Below are 15417 nucleotides of genomic sequence, written 5' to 3'. Positions count from 1 at the left end.
CGGTGCGTCTTCCGCCGGTGCGTCCTGGTCGCCAACGCCGCCAGCCCGATCCATCGAACGCGGTCGACATCCAGTGGCTGTACCGCCGCAACCGTCGACGCGCTGTACGACTTATCCTGGAGGGACCGCAACAGGCGTGTGCCATCCCGCTGCAAGACCTACAAGATCACTGGGGGCACACGTGGTCGGCCCGCCAAGCTGACTCTACCCTGCTTCTCGGACGCGATCCGGCTCCGGCAGGCGTCGACACGTCGAACTTTTCGACCGACGAGGTGTACGGGCGCCTGCGCAAGTCAGAGAGCACGGCCCCCGGGCCAGACCGTCTAAACTATCACCACTGGCGAATAGTCGACCCGGAAGCACGGTTCCTGACGGCGTTGTTCAACGCCTGCCTCCACCACCGCCGAACGCCGGACTCCTGGAGGACGACGCGGACCGTCCTCAACTTCAAGAGGGGGAATCCGCAAGTCCCATCGAACTGGCGGCCCATAGCCCTCGGCTGCACGGCAGCGAAGCTTTATGCTAAGTGCCTTGCAGCCCGGCTTCAGGCCTGGATGATCGAACACGCCCTATTGTCGAAGTGCCAGAGGGGCTTCCTTTCACACGACGGCGTGTTCGAACTTAATTATACTCTACAGCGCAGGCTCGACATCGCCCGATCGGGAGGCCCCGACCTGTGTGCGGCGCTGTTGGATTTCCACAACGCGTTTGGCTCAGTCCCGCACCAGGCTTTGATCGACGCCCTGCAAGGTGCTGGCGCCGGCTCCGTGTTTACGGAGTTGATCGGCGACCTTTACAGGGACAACAGCACCTGTATCCTGGCGGCCCAGGGAACTACCGAGCCGATCCCGATCCTGGCAGGATTGCGTCAGGGTTGCCCACTGAGCGGAATTTTATTCAACTTAGTGATCGACCCGGTCATCCGCGCAGTGCAGGGTGGTGGTTCCGACCACAAGATCCTTGCCTACGCGGACGACCTGACTTCCCTGGCCTCGACTCCAACAGCGCAGACTACAACAGCGCATTAACCGGATCGAGACTCTCGCCGCGTCCCTGGGCCTGCCCTTGAACCCGTCCAAGTGCGCGTCCTTCCACAAGGTCGGATCGGCACCTGTGGGGATGCGTCAGACGGAGTTCCGAGTCTCGGGCGTCCCCATCTCGGTACTGCGCCACTTCGAGCCGCAGCGGTACCTGGGACGTCCAATTGGCTTTCGGATCCCCTGCGGCTCCGAATCCGTCGTGGAGACCGCCCTCGCCCAAGCCTGGGCGATCATGTCATCAATGTTGGCGCCGTGGCAGTGTCTGGATGCACTCCTGACCATCATCTACCCGACGTTAAACATCCCGATGCGATGTGGCGTCTTGTCTACGACGGACTGGCGCCGATTGGACGACACCATTCGGCCGCTGGTAAAGCGGACGCTTTACCTTCCCACCAACGCGGCGACAAACTACCTTTACGGATCCGCCTCCGGTGGTGCCATCGGGATCGCCGTTGCGGCGGAGCTTAGCGACCTCTGCCGCATCGACTCCGCCTTCAAGCTTCTGACGTCCCCCGACACCGAGCTCCAGCAGATGGCCTTGGACGACGCCTACGCAACCGCCACTGCCCACCTCGGCTGGGAGGTCACCCGCTTTGAGCTGGAGTCCTACCTCGGGGGGTCGCTTGGAGACGGGTTCCGGGTCCCGGCCACCCAGCTGCGATCCGTCTGGACCAATGCCCGAAAAGCGTCACGCCGCTACAACGTCGCCTGGACCCTGGATCCTGGCGGCGTCCGTATCACCTGCGGCAACGCCACGATCACCACAGAGCACCGGTGCCGCGTAATGCGCACGCTATGAGAGGTGCTGGCCACCGAATGGGACTGGGCCCTGCACAACCTCCCCAACCAGGGGAAGATGCCGGCCTGCGTGGGGGCTGATCGCGCCAGTTCTCATTTCATGCGGATGGGCGCCTTCACCTCCTTCGCGGACTGGCGGTTCGTGCATAGGGCCCGCTTGAATCTCCTGCCCCTCAACGGTGCTCGCATGTGGGGCGCACCGGACAGGGACCAGCGGTGCCGCGTCTGTGGGTACCTGACGGAGACGCTGCCGTATGTGGTATGCCACTGCATGCCTGGCAGTGTGCTCTACCGGACCCGCCACAACGCCATCGTCAACAGCGTCCGGAGTGCCGCCTCCCGCGAGTTCACAGTGGCCTTTGAAAACCAGGCCGTCGAAGACACGGGCCTGCGTCCGGATCTCGTCCTGGTGCGTGGCGAAGAGGCTATCGTCATCGACGTCACGTGCCCGTTCGAGAACACGCCGGACGCCTTTGAGAACGCCCGTAACTCCAAGCTGGCTCATTATGAGCCGGTGGCGGCGTTTCTCCGTCGCCGGTATCAACGGTTCACCGTCCACGCCGTCATCTTGGGTGCCCTCGGTGCATGGGACTCCGCGAACGACCGTGTACTACGTCGCATTTGTTCGCGCCCCTACTTGCGCCTGTTTGAGAAGCTTTGTGTAAGTGAGGTGATTGCTGCATCTCGCAAAATTTACCAAGAACACTTACGTCAAAGCCACTAACTCCCTCGCGTCCATATGTGCTTGAGCATGTTGAGCTAGCACGGGTGTGAGTGTTTGCCCCTTAGTGACCAACATGCTTGCCATGTTGTTCGTTTCTTCCAATCACAATAACGGGGATGAAGTGCTGCCTTTCAACACGTACGCGTACAACACGGCAAAACATGAAACAACGAACTTCAGCCCATTTTATCTGTTGTACGCCAGCTATCCACTAAGCCCTCCAGACACTTTCTTACCCTTCATTCTTCACAATGACGACTCTGTATCAAACACCCTGTGCCTCGCGGAAGAAGCCCGTCGAATCGCTCGTCTTCGTACTTTGGCCTCTCAACGTCGGTCGAAGTAACGATACGACGACCGTCACGAACCGGTTTTATTCGAAAAAGATGACTTGGTGTTACTTTGGACACCGCAACGCCAGCGTGGATTGTGTCAAAAGCTTCTGTTACGATATTCAGGCCCATTGTTAGTTTTGCAGCGTCTAAGCCAGCTCACTTACGTAATAGCTCGTCTTTTGTCCAATGGTCGACGATCGAGCAGAACGCAGCTCACTCACGTTGCTCGCCTGAAACGTTTCTACCCTCCTTGTGCATCATAACTCGCCCTACGGGCTTCGTCTGCTTGCGGAGGAATGTAACAGACTAGAAAAAGGTAGTGAAGAGAAGCAGAGGAAGACGAAGAGTCTTGGCATGATCGCAGTGTGCTGCCGAAAACGACCATCGTTCACCTCCTGTAAATAAAACCATCTTATCACAGCTCGCTGTTACAATATATATATATAGCGTCTCCTGCCTGTTTTTCGTGTCAGATACTTTCGTGAAGCATATAAGTACATATGCTATGTTCCTCCCAGTAGTATGTATTTCTGTGCATCTACACACGACTGTAAATATGTATATACAATGCAACCCCCCCACCCTGCATATTCCTTTTGTAAAACATACCAGAAGAAATGTGTTCGTGCCTACTTTACTCTGATTAGTTTACCTTCATGTTTGTAAATATGTATATAGATAACGCGCTCTTTTGTACTTGCTTGTGTAAGTGTACACTTGTACATATTCAATATTCCCCCCGCTTGTTTATTTTGTAAAACGCATATCAATGTATCTGTCTTTTCAGTTTGAAGTTCAATAAACTTCTCTTTGTGTAGCATTGTGTAGCATTGTGTGTGCTTTGTGTAGCATCCTATGCATTGTCTGAAACATAATAAAATTCCACTCCGTTGTTATCAGCTTAATATCTGATACGGATCCTATTTGGATGCAAGATATTAAACTTATTTTTGGGATGCGGCGGAGTGCTTGAAGCTTGCTTCACCTCCGCCACGGGTTGGCCCGGTATTGCACCACCTCCGGGATCGGCCCACTCACCCCTGCGGGGGAGAGTTCGACATTAAATTAAATTCAATGAAAGACACAGTGTTCGGATTTACTAATGATATCGGGGTAAACAGCGTGGGTGCGGCGAGTGTCCGAAACGCTCGCGTCACGCCGCCCCGGCAGACGCGGTATTCGCGGCGGATCGGTATTCGCGTGCGGGGAGTGCACTAGCTGTGTGGACATTCCCACTTACGATTGCTCGGGGAAAATAAATGTTTGTGTGGAAATGTCATAACTGGAGAGCCCCCCCCTTTTTTTTCGTTATGTTCACACGTACATACTCAAGGTTTGTTTTTTTTAAACATCCCTACTCATATGGCCCCGCCGCGGTGGTCTAGTGGCTAAGGTACTCGGCTGCTGACCCGCAGGTCGCGGGTTCGATTCTCGGCTGTGGCGGCTGCATTTTCAATAGAGGCGGAAATGTTGTAGGCCCGTGTACTCAGATTTGGGTGCACGTTAAAGAACTCCAGGTGGTCAAAATTTCCGGAGTCCTCCACTACGGCGTCTCTCATAATCAAATAGTGGTTTCGGGACGTTAAACTTCACAAATCAATAAATCAATCCCTACTCATATTATTAAAACTCTTGAGTAATTTATTATTACTCTTTCAGAGGAAAGCTAGAAGTGTGTATGTGCCAAGCTAAATCCACTTTTCGAATTCCGCCATTTCGGAACAAAAATAAAACAGCCTCTAGATAATGGGTGTTGATGTATCTGTTTGCAGTCAGTGACAAGCGGAAATATTTTTATTTCACATCTCCACGCGACGTCTTAACCTGAAGACGCGTGCTCTCGCCACGTCTACGCATCTACACTATTCACCATCTTAAATTAAAATCGCAAAGAACGCCACAGGACCCACCCAGCACACACGTGCTGTACGGTGGAGCAGCAAAGCCCCGATGTGCTTTTCCTGGGTCCACTGACCTGGGTCCCAGCTTCCGCCAGCGGTAGCTGTAATTCGTTGCCACGTGGTCAGCTACCTCGCTGGCGCCTCAGCCATCGCTTTGTTGATGGCGATGTGATGACATGCGGGGTTTAACGTCCCAAAACCATTATATGATAATGAGAGACGCCGTAATTAAGGGCTCCGGAAATTTCGACCACCGGGGGTTCTTTAACGTGCACCCTAATCTGAGCACACGGAAATGCAGCCGCCGCAGCTGGAATTCGTACTCGGCTGCTGAGCTGGGGGTCAGAGCCGAGTACCTTATAGCCACTAAACCACCACGGCGGGCATAGCCTTGTTGATCACACGATAAATTTCTGGACATGATGTCATACCAGCTCATCCTCCGTTGGCTCTCGTTAATTACAACAAACATCCTCGCACGCTCACCTGATTGGAATTGCCAGTTGCTGGTAGTTCCAAGTAAATTGCGTACGGACGCAACACGCACGTACCTGAAGCGCTGTGGAACCTGACGCGCGAGATCACAGCCGGGCGCGCTTTGCTGTGCTTTGCCTCTGTACCCACTCATCACTCCTCACAGCTTCACTAAGCGGAATATGTAGAAGTCGAAGAAACAGAACAACAAACTGGCCAATCTTCCCAGTGGGTGTGAGCCACAAGTGAAGGTCAACAAAAACAAGCAACACCAGCGAGCACAGTGACGAAGCTATCATAGTGGAACAAAATAATCCACGAATATGACTGCACGTTGATGCACGGTCGTATTTGTGCAACCACCAGTCTCCCGAAGACCCGAAGACCGTCTGTCGCGAGTCTTCTCGCACCTTACTCAGCGGAATTCGACGAAAAGCGCGCACTTCTTCATTGATTTCCGCGACCACTTGACGACTGCCTTCTGCCGCCTCATGTCCGACACGATCGACGGAGCGCCGCGCCAGCGCCTCGTACACGCAACCATAGCACTCCTACCCCTCGGAATCAGCAAAACCTGGACGTTTTCTTCCACCACAGGAAGAGCCGGCCGGCCCGTTGAACGCTTGAACGACATCGCAGCGGCATGTCGCACACTCATGTTCCGTCACCTTCTGCCACATGACCCTTCATTCACCGGCATCACAACGCACGCTGTAGACGTTTCGCACGCTTTCCCGGGTCTGCCTTTCACGGCGGGACCTTCGTCGCCTTCGGTGCGGTGTTCCGACACGTCAGAACTTCCAAGACATACGTTGAGCGCGCTGAAACAGCCAAAGGCACCACCTTTTTGCCGATGATTGTTGGCGTCGTCGCAGAGGCGTTGCTTGGGCAGCCAGCGTAGAAGCCATGTTGCACGGGTGATGTAGTCACAATTTGCACAGTCATTTTTTTTTCTTTTTTCCTTCCAGACTTTGGTGCTAGAGTTGGACATGTTCACTATGCATCACTTTTCAAAACAAGTGCTGTAGCATCCCTCGCGACATGCCTGATATTGTTTCCCGGCAAGCATTTGGTGTGACGTCTTGGGCGCATTCGAGAGTACGCGTGCAAGCAAGCACGCGTGGCTTCGACCTCTGGTAAAAAGAAGGCTTCAGTTTTAACATGTTTGTAAGCGAAACAAGAAATTTCAAGCGTACTGGGAATAAAAGCAATGCCGTGAAGCCAGCGCTGCCGCTGTCGGTGCACAATTCTGGTTGTGCATGGGTGGACGTCGGAATTGCTTTGCTAATGTTTGCCCGGTTTTGGCCAGAACTAGCACGAGGTGTGAAAGAATAGATTTTAATTACGTGCTAATGAATTGCATCGCTTCTCGGCCCTTTGGCTGGGATCAGGAGTTCAAGTGGCCGTCGTTTCAAGCCTTCCTGTGAGACCTGGGGTCACGTCACGTTGGCGTTGGCCCCCGGTTCCTGTGAAGTTCGTGTCAGCGGTCGTTCCTGTGGCAGCGCCGCTCCGCGCGCAGGCCTACCGTTTCGGGTTTCCGGCTCCTGCCTGGTGCCCGCTCGCCCCATGCCTGGTGGTGCAAGGTCCCCGGTCCACGCCTACCGTCCCGGAGCCCTCCTGCGGTCCACCGGGCTATACCTAGTCCTGCGCGGCCCCCGCCTCGGCTGAGCCGCGTTCTACCAGTGTGCAGCTCGCCTGCACGTAACGAGTCACTCTCAAGCCTCGCCAGACCCGGCGGCTTGCGGAATCTACCCACCAGTATGACCACGCCAGTTGAACTCCCGGTGAGGGAGAATTGTTTTGTTTTTAGCGCCCGAAAGCGACGTTTCTGTGGATCATTTAATAGACGCTGTAGAAGAAACAGCCGGAGATGATTGTGTATTGATGTTACAACACATGGGGGAGAAAAATTTCTTGTATGCACCCGCAACGCTGGTCAGGCGACGAATCTAATGGTTGCAGAAGGCTTTAAGGTTAACGGAGTGAACGTGCCGGTAGAGGCAGTCGGGCGGCCGGTCACGTATGTGAACGTCTACCGCTATCCCGGTTTTCTGTCGGATGAGACCCTTAGTAATGCCTCAGCCCAGTTTGGTAAGGTGAAGGGCATATCGTTCGCCACCCTAGCCACTCGCCAGACCAAGTTGAACGGGGTGCGTCTCGTGAAAATTGAGATGCGTCGCCCTGTCCACAAATTCATAACGATTGCAGGCCACAAAGTAATGTGCGAGTATAGCGGCATGCGCCGAGTAGGCGCGCGCTGTCGCGAGGTCGCGCACATGGCGACCGCGTGCACGGCCGCGTTTTGCAAGCGTTGTGGCGTCTTCGGCCACGACACAGAGGGCTGCACAGCCGAGTGCACGCGTTGCGGGGGCCGTCACGGGACGCGCGAGTGTTTCCGCAGGCGTTCCTACGCAGCCGCTGCCCACGGTTCATCAGTGCTGCCAGTCACCAACGCAGCACCTAGCCAGTCATCCGGCGTCCCTTCACCAATGTCGGGTGAGACCTCTTTGCGTCTTCACGTCCTCACGCCTAAGATCGCACCCCGCACGACCGCAAGGGCACCCCTCTCTTGACGACGCGACGGGGAATCGGACTCGAGCTCAGGTAGCAGCGCGGCGTCTTCATGTGTCAAGGAAGAGACGCGCGGAGCGTCTGCCTCCGTTGCTTTGGCATCGGCGTCTTCTGGCGCAGATACAACCGATACCGAGACAGGCCCTACGCGATCGGCGTCCCTTACGTCACCCGCAAGCCCATCGGGCGCAGAGGACCGGCCGCCTTTGGCCACCTTAGAAGATGCGTCCCCGGCGCCTCCTGAGCAAGAGGAGACAAGCCACCCCGTCTCCAACGCGCCGGCCAACGTGCTGGCCCCTGTCTCGGCACAGGATTTGGGAGGGCTTCCGCAAGCCGCGGCCCGGGATGACAGGCCCATCGTAAGCCGCGGGCACTACGTCCTGCTTGAAGTCGACGAATGCGCTTCGTCGGACCCTTCCCCCGAGCTGGTTGTACACCACAAGGGCCGGCGACCGGACTCGCCCGTGGTTCACCCGGCGTCTGGCCGTGAGCGGAGATCTCGCTTGCGCTCGCGTCGGGGCCGCGCAGACGGGGCTGGTCGCAATTCGGGCACGTGGGCCTCAAGTCGCGACACGGGCCGCGGGCCGAGGTCTCGCTCGCGACGTCGTCAAGAAGACGAGCCGCAGCGCAACTCCCGTGAGGGTTCCCCCACTCGTGAGGCGAGGCAGCGGCAGACCGGGCTTGAAGTTAGCAGCAGCGGCAGCGATGCCCCGCCGAAGGCGAAGACCCCGAGGTTGGGTAAGAACGCCGTGTCCAAGGGGGACCCCCCCGCGGATGGCGGTGAAACAATCGAGTAGGTTGCTGGCGTCTCGGCGCCATGCAGCGTCGGGGCGGGGGGGGGGGGGTGCTTGCGCGCCTCAGACGCGCCGCACCTTTGCGCCTGGAGTGAGCAGACGCTGTTCGCGTCCTCTGTGCCGGGCGTGGTTTTTACGTTTCACTGGGTCCACCTGGCTTCCCTCTGTGTTTTGCGGCGACGCCGCTCGCGTCGTCTGCTCCTACTTAGTTTGTTACATTCCTTTTGGCTCCCTTTATTCTGTTTGTTTTTTTTTTTGCAGCGACACAGCTCACACGGATGGTGTCATCTGCTCTTTATCTATAGCTAAATCTGCCCCCTTCAAGTTCCCTGTATGCGCTGCTCCGCGCCCTCGCCGGCTGCGCAGCTCCCAGCTACACTCTGTGACTCCCAGTGCCCCAAGACTAAACCAGCAAGCAGCGATAGTGACGCACCATCACAAGCAAAAACAAAAAAATTGCCCGCAGCTTCCCTCAGGGGAACACTGAGGAGGATGCGGAGCATATAATTGGTTAACGGGGTGTTAAAGTGTGACTTACTTGGGTCAATGGCTAAATTGGTTAACGTGGTTGTGAAATGGGGTGTTAAATTGCGACTTACTTGGGTCGATGGCTAAATTGGTTAACGTGGTTGTAGGAGGGGGTGTTAAATGAGTGAACACGTACACACGTATGCAATAGGGCGGCGCTGGTCGAAGGGACGTCGATCATTGTGTTCGTGGATTCGTTGGAATTCATTTCACCGCGACCTTGGACGTCGACGCGCCGTACAAACCAACCGACGAGCGGCAACTGAGTGAGCGAGCGCCGACCTTGAGTATATATACAGCAAGACGGCGCATCCACTGTCAGCTGTTGAATGTTTTCGAAGCGCGACGCCACATGCGCGTCCACTGGAGAATCAGGAGAATTGTAGATGTCGAACGCGGTGTGCAGAGGAGGAAGGGTGCACATATGGTGGAGGAGTGAAGCGCGCGCAGTGTGTAGAGGAGGAAGGGATGCACAGATGGTGGAAGAGTGGGCGACGGCGCGACGGCGCATGCGCGCGCGTCAGCTGTCGAATGTTCGAGAAGTGGTGCGGACGACGCGGACGGCGCACTACAAGGCACGAGTATAAGATGCTTCCGCATCTAAAAACTTGGGAAGCCCCCTCCAGAGGGAAACAAGCTCACGCCCGGCGGCGGCATACATGAAAATGACGTCACGAGCCCATTCCACTTTGCCTTGCGCAACCGTGCACGGCGCCTCGCCACCCTCCTCTCCTGCGAGTCGTTTGTTGACACTCCTCAGGCCACGCTCGCTTCCGTCTTGCTCCGTCCCCTCTCCCACGTGGTTTTCATTGATGCATCCTGAGGCACGCTGGCCTCTGCGTCGCCCCTTCGCCCCAGACTGCCTTCCGCGCACGCCTAGCGCGCCCAAGCCTGTCATGACGTAAATCGGCACCCTTTCCGCGATCAGCGGCGCTCACTTTGCTTCCCTCTCCGCTCCCCTCCTTCGTTCGCCGGAGCCTCGACTTTCTTTGTGTAGGTTTACGTTCGCCACCTGGAATGTTCGCGGCTTTCGCGACGAGTCTAAACAGAGGGATGTACTAATGTACGCACAGGCACAAGCCATAGATATCCTTTTTGTGCAACAAATGAACTTCAGGACCCCAATAGACGTCGCCATATTCCGTCGGAAATTCCAGGTGGATGCCTTCTTTTCGCTAACCAGCTCCAAATCCTGCGGAGTTGGCGTTATCTTCATTTCCAACCGTTTCAGGAAGAAATCCTTTTGCACTTTTGGAACGAATGGGCGCATGCTGATGCTGGACGTTTTTGTGAACGGCAAAAAGATCTGGTTCGTGAATATTTATGCCCCGGTCACGAGGTCCGACACGAACGCTTTTTTTGGGGAGATACACCAGCTCATGTTAGAACCACTTCCGCACGTACTACTCGGCGACATTAATTGCGTCGTCAACGCACAGCGAGACTCGAGGGGTCCCGGCCAGAGGGGGTCAAAACACCACGCAAGGGAATTGGTGAACGTCCTAAGACATATCAACCTAACGGACGTTTGGGTACATATGCACAATGATCGGTTCGTGCCAACCAGGACCTCACGCACCACGCAAAGCCGAATTGATCGCATCTATCTCTCGGACTACTTGGTTCCCTCAGTAGTTAGGTGCCAAGTGTTGACCCCCCCCCCCCCCATAGACCTCGCAAAAGGATCGGATCATGCTCCGCTAGTGACGGTGTTGAGAGGAACACCCGGACAACCCCCGGGAGACCTTGGCTGCCGGATAGGTCCCAACCTTCTGCATGACGACGTTTGCGTCGCCCGAATCGAAGACCGCCTGTGGGAGTCAGTAGAATCCGCTGTCCCCTTAAACCCGCAAAGTTGGGACCTGCTGAAGAGCTCGTGGAAGGACATCTTGCAGGAGGAGGGCAGAGACAGGAAAACGAGGCTGACACAGCAGATGAATGAAATCCTCCGCAGGATACGAATTATACGGAGGGCAGAGCTCCTGACATCATGCACAAGGGATTATCTCGCCACTTTGTAAGAGACCCACGCTAAACTGCTTCAACGCAGGACAAGCCGGCTGGCACAGAAACAGGTCAAGAGAACCCCTTCTACGACGACATAAGACAAGTGCACGGAAATGGTGGTATGCAACTGGCAGAGGTGAAACGCCCAGACGGTTCAATGGCTACCGACCCGCAAGAAATAGCGGGCATCTTCCAAAACCACTTTGCAAGCCACTTTCAAGAACGAGAACCACGAGAAGACGGTCCCCCACTACATCTGGTTAAAGCCATCTGCCAGAATCTCCGGCACCCGGAAGAGGAGGAGCTCGAGAGTCTATGCCGTGAAGCAACGATGGAAGAATTGAGCAGCGCTATACGGAACATGCCCTTGAATTCAGCCCCGGGACCGGATGGGCTCACGGCGAGTTTTTACGCCACGTTCTTCGACTCCTTGTGTGACGCCCTTCTGGAAACAGTGAATGCCTTTCTCAGTGAAAAGAAGAAACCCGCCTTCTTTGGTGCCGGCCGCATAGTACTCTTGTACAAGGAGGGCTCACCCCCAGAAGACCCAGCATCGTGGCGCCCGATAACCCTGCTTATCGTCGATTATAAGATCACTGCTGCCATATTGAACAACAGATTGAAGCCACTCTTGTGGACGTTAATCTCCCCTTGCCAGGCGTGTACAATTCCCGGCCGCTCAAAGTATGCGAACCTAACGGTCACGAGAGATGCTTTCGAATACATGACCCAGAAGAGGCTTTCCGGTGTATTTCTTTCACTAGACCAACCGAAAGCATTTGACAAGGTCAGGCATGTGTACCTATTCCAGGTTATGCAGGAGTTCGGCTTCCAAACGACTTTCATTGACCTCATCAAGCTTCTATACTCGGACTTGACGTGCAACGTGGTTGTGAACGGTGCGGTCACGCCTTCTTTTAGCTACACTCGTGGTATAAGACAGGGCTGCCCGTTGGGTCCCACCCTGTTCATCCTCTCGATCGAACCACTCCTGACAAGCCTGACGACAGCCTCTAACATCCGAGGCTTCCCACTGACCGGAAGCGACGAGCTCAAGGTGCTGGCGTACGCCGACGATGTGTCTCTTTTTTGTAGAGACGAGCGCGGCTTACGCGAGTTCCGGAGCGCCTTCCACCGTTACGCCCAGGCCTCTGGCGCCGAGTTGAACTCGGAGAAAAGCAAAGCGCTTATTTTTGGCTCCTTCCCTAAAGAGGCACTCGGGAATATCGGGACGGTAGACACGGTGAAGGTCCTCGGAATATACTTCAGCTGTAACGGCGTGACGGAGATGACTTGGCAGCAAGCGCTGGAGCGTGCTCAACGGGTTAGCTACCCGCTCCGAAAGCTACCCGCGCCGAAAGCCTTGAGCTCAACCTGCGGGAGAAGGCGCGAGTAGTCAAGTTGAGCGTATGCGCTTTCACAAACCACGTTAGCCGGTTGGCGGTGATCCCAACCCGAATAGCGAGCCAACTGAATAAGATCATCGGGCACCTATTGTGGGACGGGAAACCTGCCCCAATTAGGCGCAACCTGCTCTATCTACCGGTAAGCGAAGGGGGTCTCGCCTTGCCACACGTCACGGTAACGAGCAAAATTCTAGCCCTAAAGACAACACGAACCCTGCACCAAGCTGGCGAATTCATCGGCAGGAACCTCCTGCAATACTGGGCGAGTACGAACGCACAGGTTCTCGACGCCGGGAGACATACAGGACCACTCGCGGAGACACCGTCGCAGTTCTACAAAACAGCGGCAATAACAATGCGCATGATACAGGAGGAAGCCTCCGAGTGCGACATTGACAAAGATCCGCCCGTCAGCATTGCGGAGGCTCTAGTAAAAAACCAGCTCTCTGAGTGAGTGAGTGAAACAACTTTATTCGGTCCACAATAGACGCGAGTAAACTCAGCGTCACCTGGCTAGGCCCACTCGGGGACCATTAGGTTAAACCTGACGGCCCTCGCGCGGGCCCTCTGGACGGCCAGGATTTGAGAGGTCTGGTCCTGGGCCTCGATGAGTCGCTTCATTTCCTCTTGGGTGAAAGGGGGACCGGCAGAGGCGCAGCCCCACAGTACATGTTCGAAGTCCGCATAACCACCACACAGGGGGCAGTCCGGGCTTGGAAACCGTTCAGGGTACATTTTGTGCAGTGCCGCAGGACTCGGGTAAGTGTTTGTTTGTAGCAGTCGGAGAGTAACAGCTTGGGCCCTGCATAGCGAGGAGTGTGGTAGAGGCAGCAGTCTTCTTGACAGATAGTGGTGCTTGCATATCTCGTTGTACGAGCAGAGAGGCTCAGGTCGCCCAGGAGATGACGCGTTACCCGGCACACGGTCAGTCAAACCTCGTGCAGCCGAGTGCGCCTCCTCGTTGGGATTGAGCGAGGCACCCTCAGTGGTTCCAAGATGCGCAGGAAACCAGACCAATGAGTGATTTTTGAGGTCTTTGACTTTTTGAATAATCTGTAGGACCTGGGGAGCCACCATGCCCATCTGGAAGGCCTTGATAGCGGCCTTGGAGTCTGAATAAATTGTGTCATGTACACCGTCCGTCAATGCAAGAGCAATGGCAACCTGCTCTGCAACGCTGGAACTAGAAGTGCGGATGGTAGCGCAGCTGATGACTCTGCAATCACAGTCCAGTACTTGGGAGGGAGACCAGCTCTCTGAAGAAGAGAGAATGAAATTCGGCGCATGGAAAAAGAAAACGCTACAAAGAGGCCGCCTTTGCGCAAGAGAAGTGCAGGACTTCGTGTGGAAGTTGAACTGGGACGTCCTCCCAACACGGCAGCGATTAAAGAGGTTCGGAGTGGTACCATCAGACCAGTGCCCCAACTGTCGGGCCACTGAAACATCGAAGCACGCGTTGTACGAGTGCCGGGCAGCTATACCCGTCTGGCGGCTGGTAGCGCGAGACTTCAAGATCCGACCTCCCCCCCTCCCAGCACTGGCCCGGAACAAGGGTGCGTTCGCACGACTGGTTATCGTATGCACCATGTTCATAATATGGAAGCGGCTTTGCCTGGCTGAGGCTCAGAAAACGCCGATGCGTGCAGCATTCCCCGCAATATCGCGAATCCGCAGACTTTTGCTGGAACTCGCTAGCGGAAGAGCTAGAGGCGAACAGCGAGGAAGCATTTCATCGCCAATGGCATACAAGATTCCTTTTTGTTAAGGAGGGGAAGATCCACCTCCCAATCACCCCATATTAGCCTTCCCCCCCCCCCTGGATAAACACGCAAGGACAAATATGCCTGTGAAGTGACTTAAGCAGATGTAATAACACCACTTATTGTAATCTTTTCGTGTGGCTTGTATAAGAATGCGCCTGCACGCTTGTGTGAAGTGTATGCAGCATCAATTCCTCCTCGCGATTCAGTGTTGAGCGCCTTCTTATGCTCACCCCTTCCTTGAAACATTGTATAAGGATGGTATAGGCCTTGCGCAGCATGACGCGGCAAGTGCATGGTTCACGTAGAAGATAGAACGCGATAGCGCGCATCGCGGCCCAAGGAACACGAAGCAACAACAGCAACAAGAAGATCATTGTCGGTGAAGACTGATGTAAATAATTCCGAAACCTGTGCAAATAAATTCTCTTTGTTGTTGTATCTGTTCTTATCAGCTTAATATCTGATACGGATCCTATTTGGATCCAAGATATTAAACTTAATTTTGTGATGCGGCCTAGTGCTTGAACCTTGCTTCACCTCCGCCACGGGTTGGCCCGGTATTGCACTACATCCGGGATCAGCCCACTCACCCCTGCGGGGGTTAGATCGACAATAAATTAAATTCAATGAAAGACACAACGTTCGGACTTACTAATGATATCGGAGTAAACGGCGTGGGTGCGGCGAGTGTCCGAAACGCTGGCGTCACGCCGTCCCGGCTGACGCGGTATTCGCGGCGGCTCGGTATTCGCGTGCGGGGAGTGCACTAGCTGTGTGCACATTCACACTTACGATTGCTCGGGGAAAATAAATGTTTGTGTGGAAATGTCATAATTGGAGAGCCCCCCCCCCCTTTTTTTTCGTTACGTTCACACGTACATACTCCAGGTTTGTTTCTTTATAAACATCCGTGCTCATATTATTAAATTTTTTGAGTAATTTATTATTACTCTTTCAGAGGAAAGCTAGAAGTGTGTATGTGCCAAGCTATTTCCGCTTTTCGAATTCACCCATTTCGGAACAAAAAATACAACAGCCTCTAGAAAATGGGTTTTGATGTATCTGTTTACAGT

The 15417-nt window shown here is 54.9% G+C and overlaps 2 pseudogenes; both read left to right on the top strand.

Moving 5' to 3' along the window:
- Window positions 1-3771: 3771 nt before the first annotated feature.
- Window positions 3772-3939, top strand: LOC142766533 (U2 spliceosomal RNA; annotated as a pseudogene).
- A 10821-nt stretch (window positions 3940-14760) lies between these two features.
- Window positions 14761-14935, top strand: LOC142766507 (U2 spliceosomal RNA; annotated as a pseudogene).
- The last annotated feature ends 482 nt before the right edge of the window (window positions 14936-15417 follow it).

Source organism: Rhipicephalus microplus, chromosome 6, assembly GCF_043290135.1.
Source record: "Rhipicephalus microplus isolate Deutch F79 chromosome 6, USDA_Rmic, whole genome shotgun sequence".
Lineage (NCBI taxonomy): Eukaryota > Metazoa > Arthropoda > Arachnida > Ixodida > Ixodidae > Rhipicephalus > Rhipicephalus microplus.
Note: the sequence above shows the minus strand (reverse complement) of the source record. Positions and strands in the feature narration are given on the sequence as shown.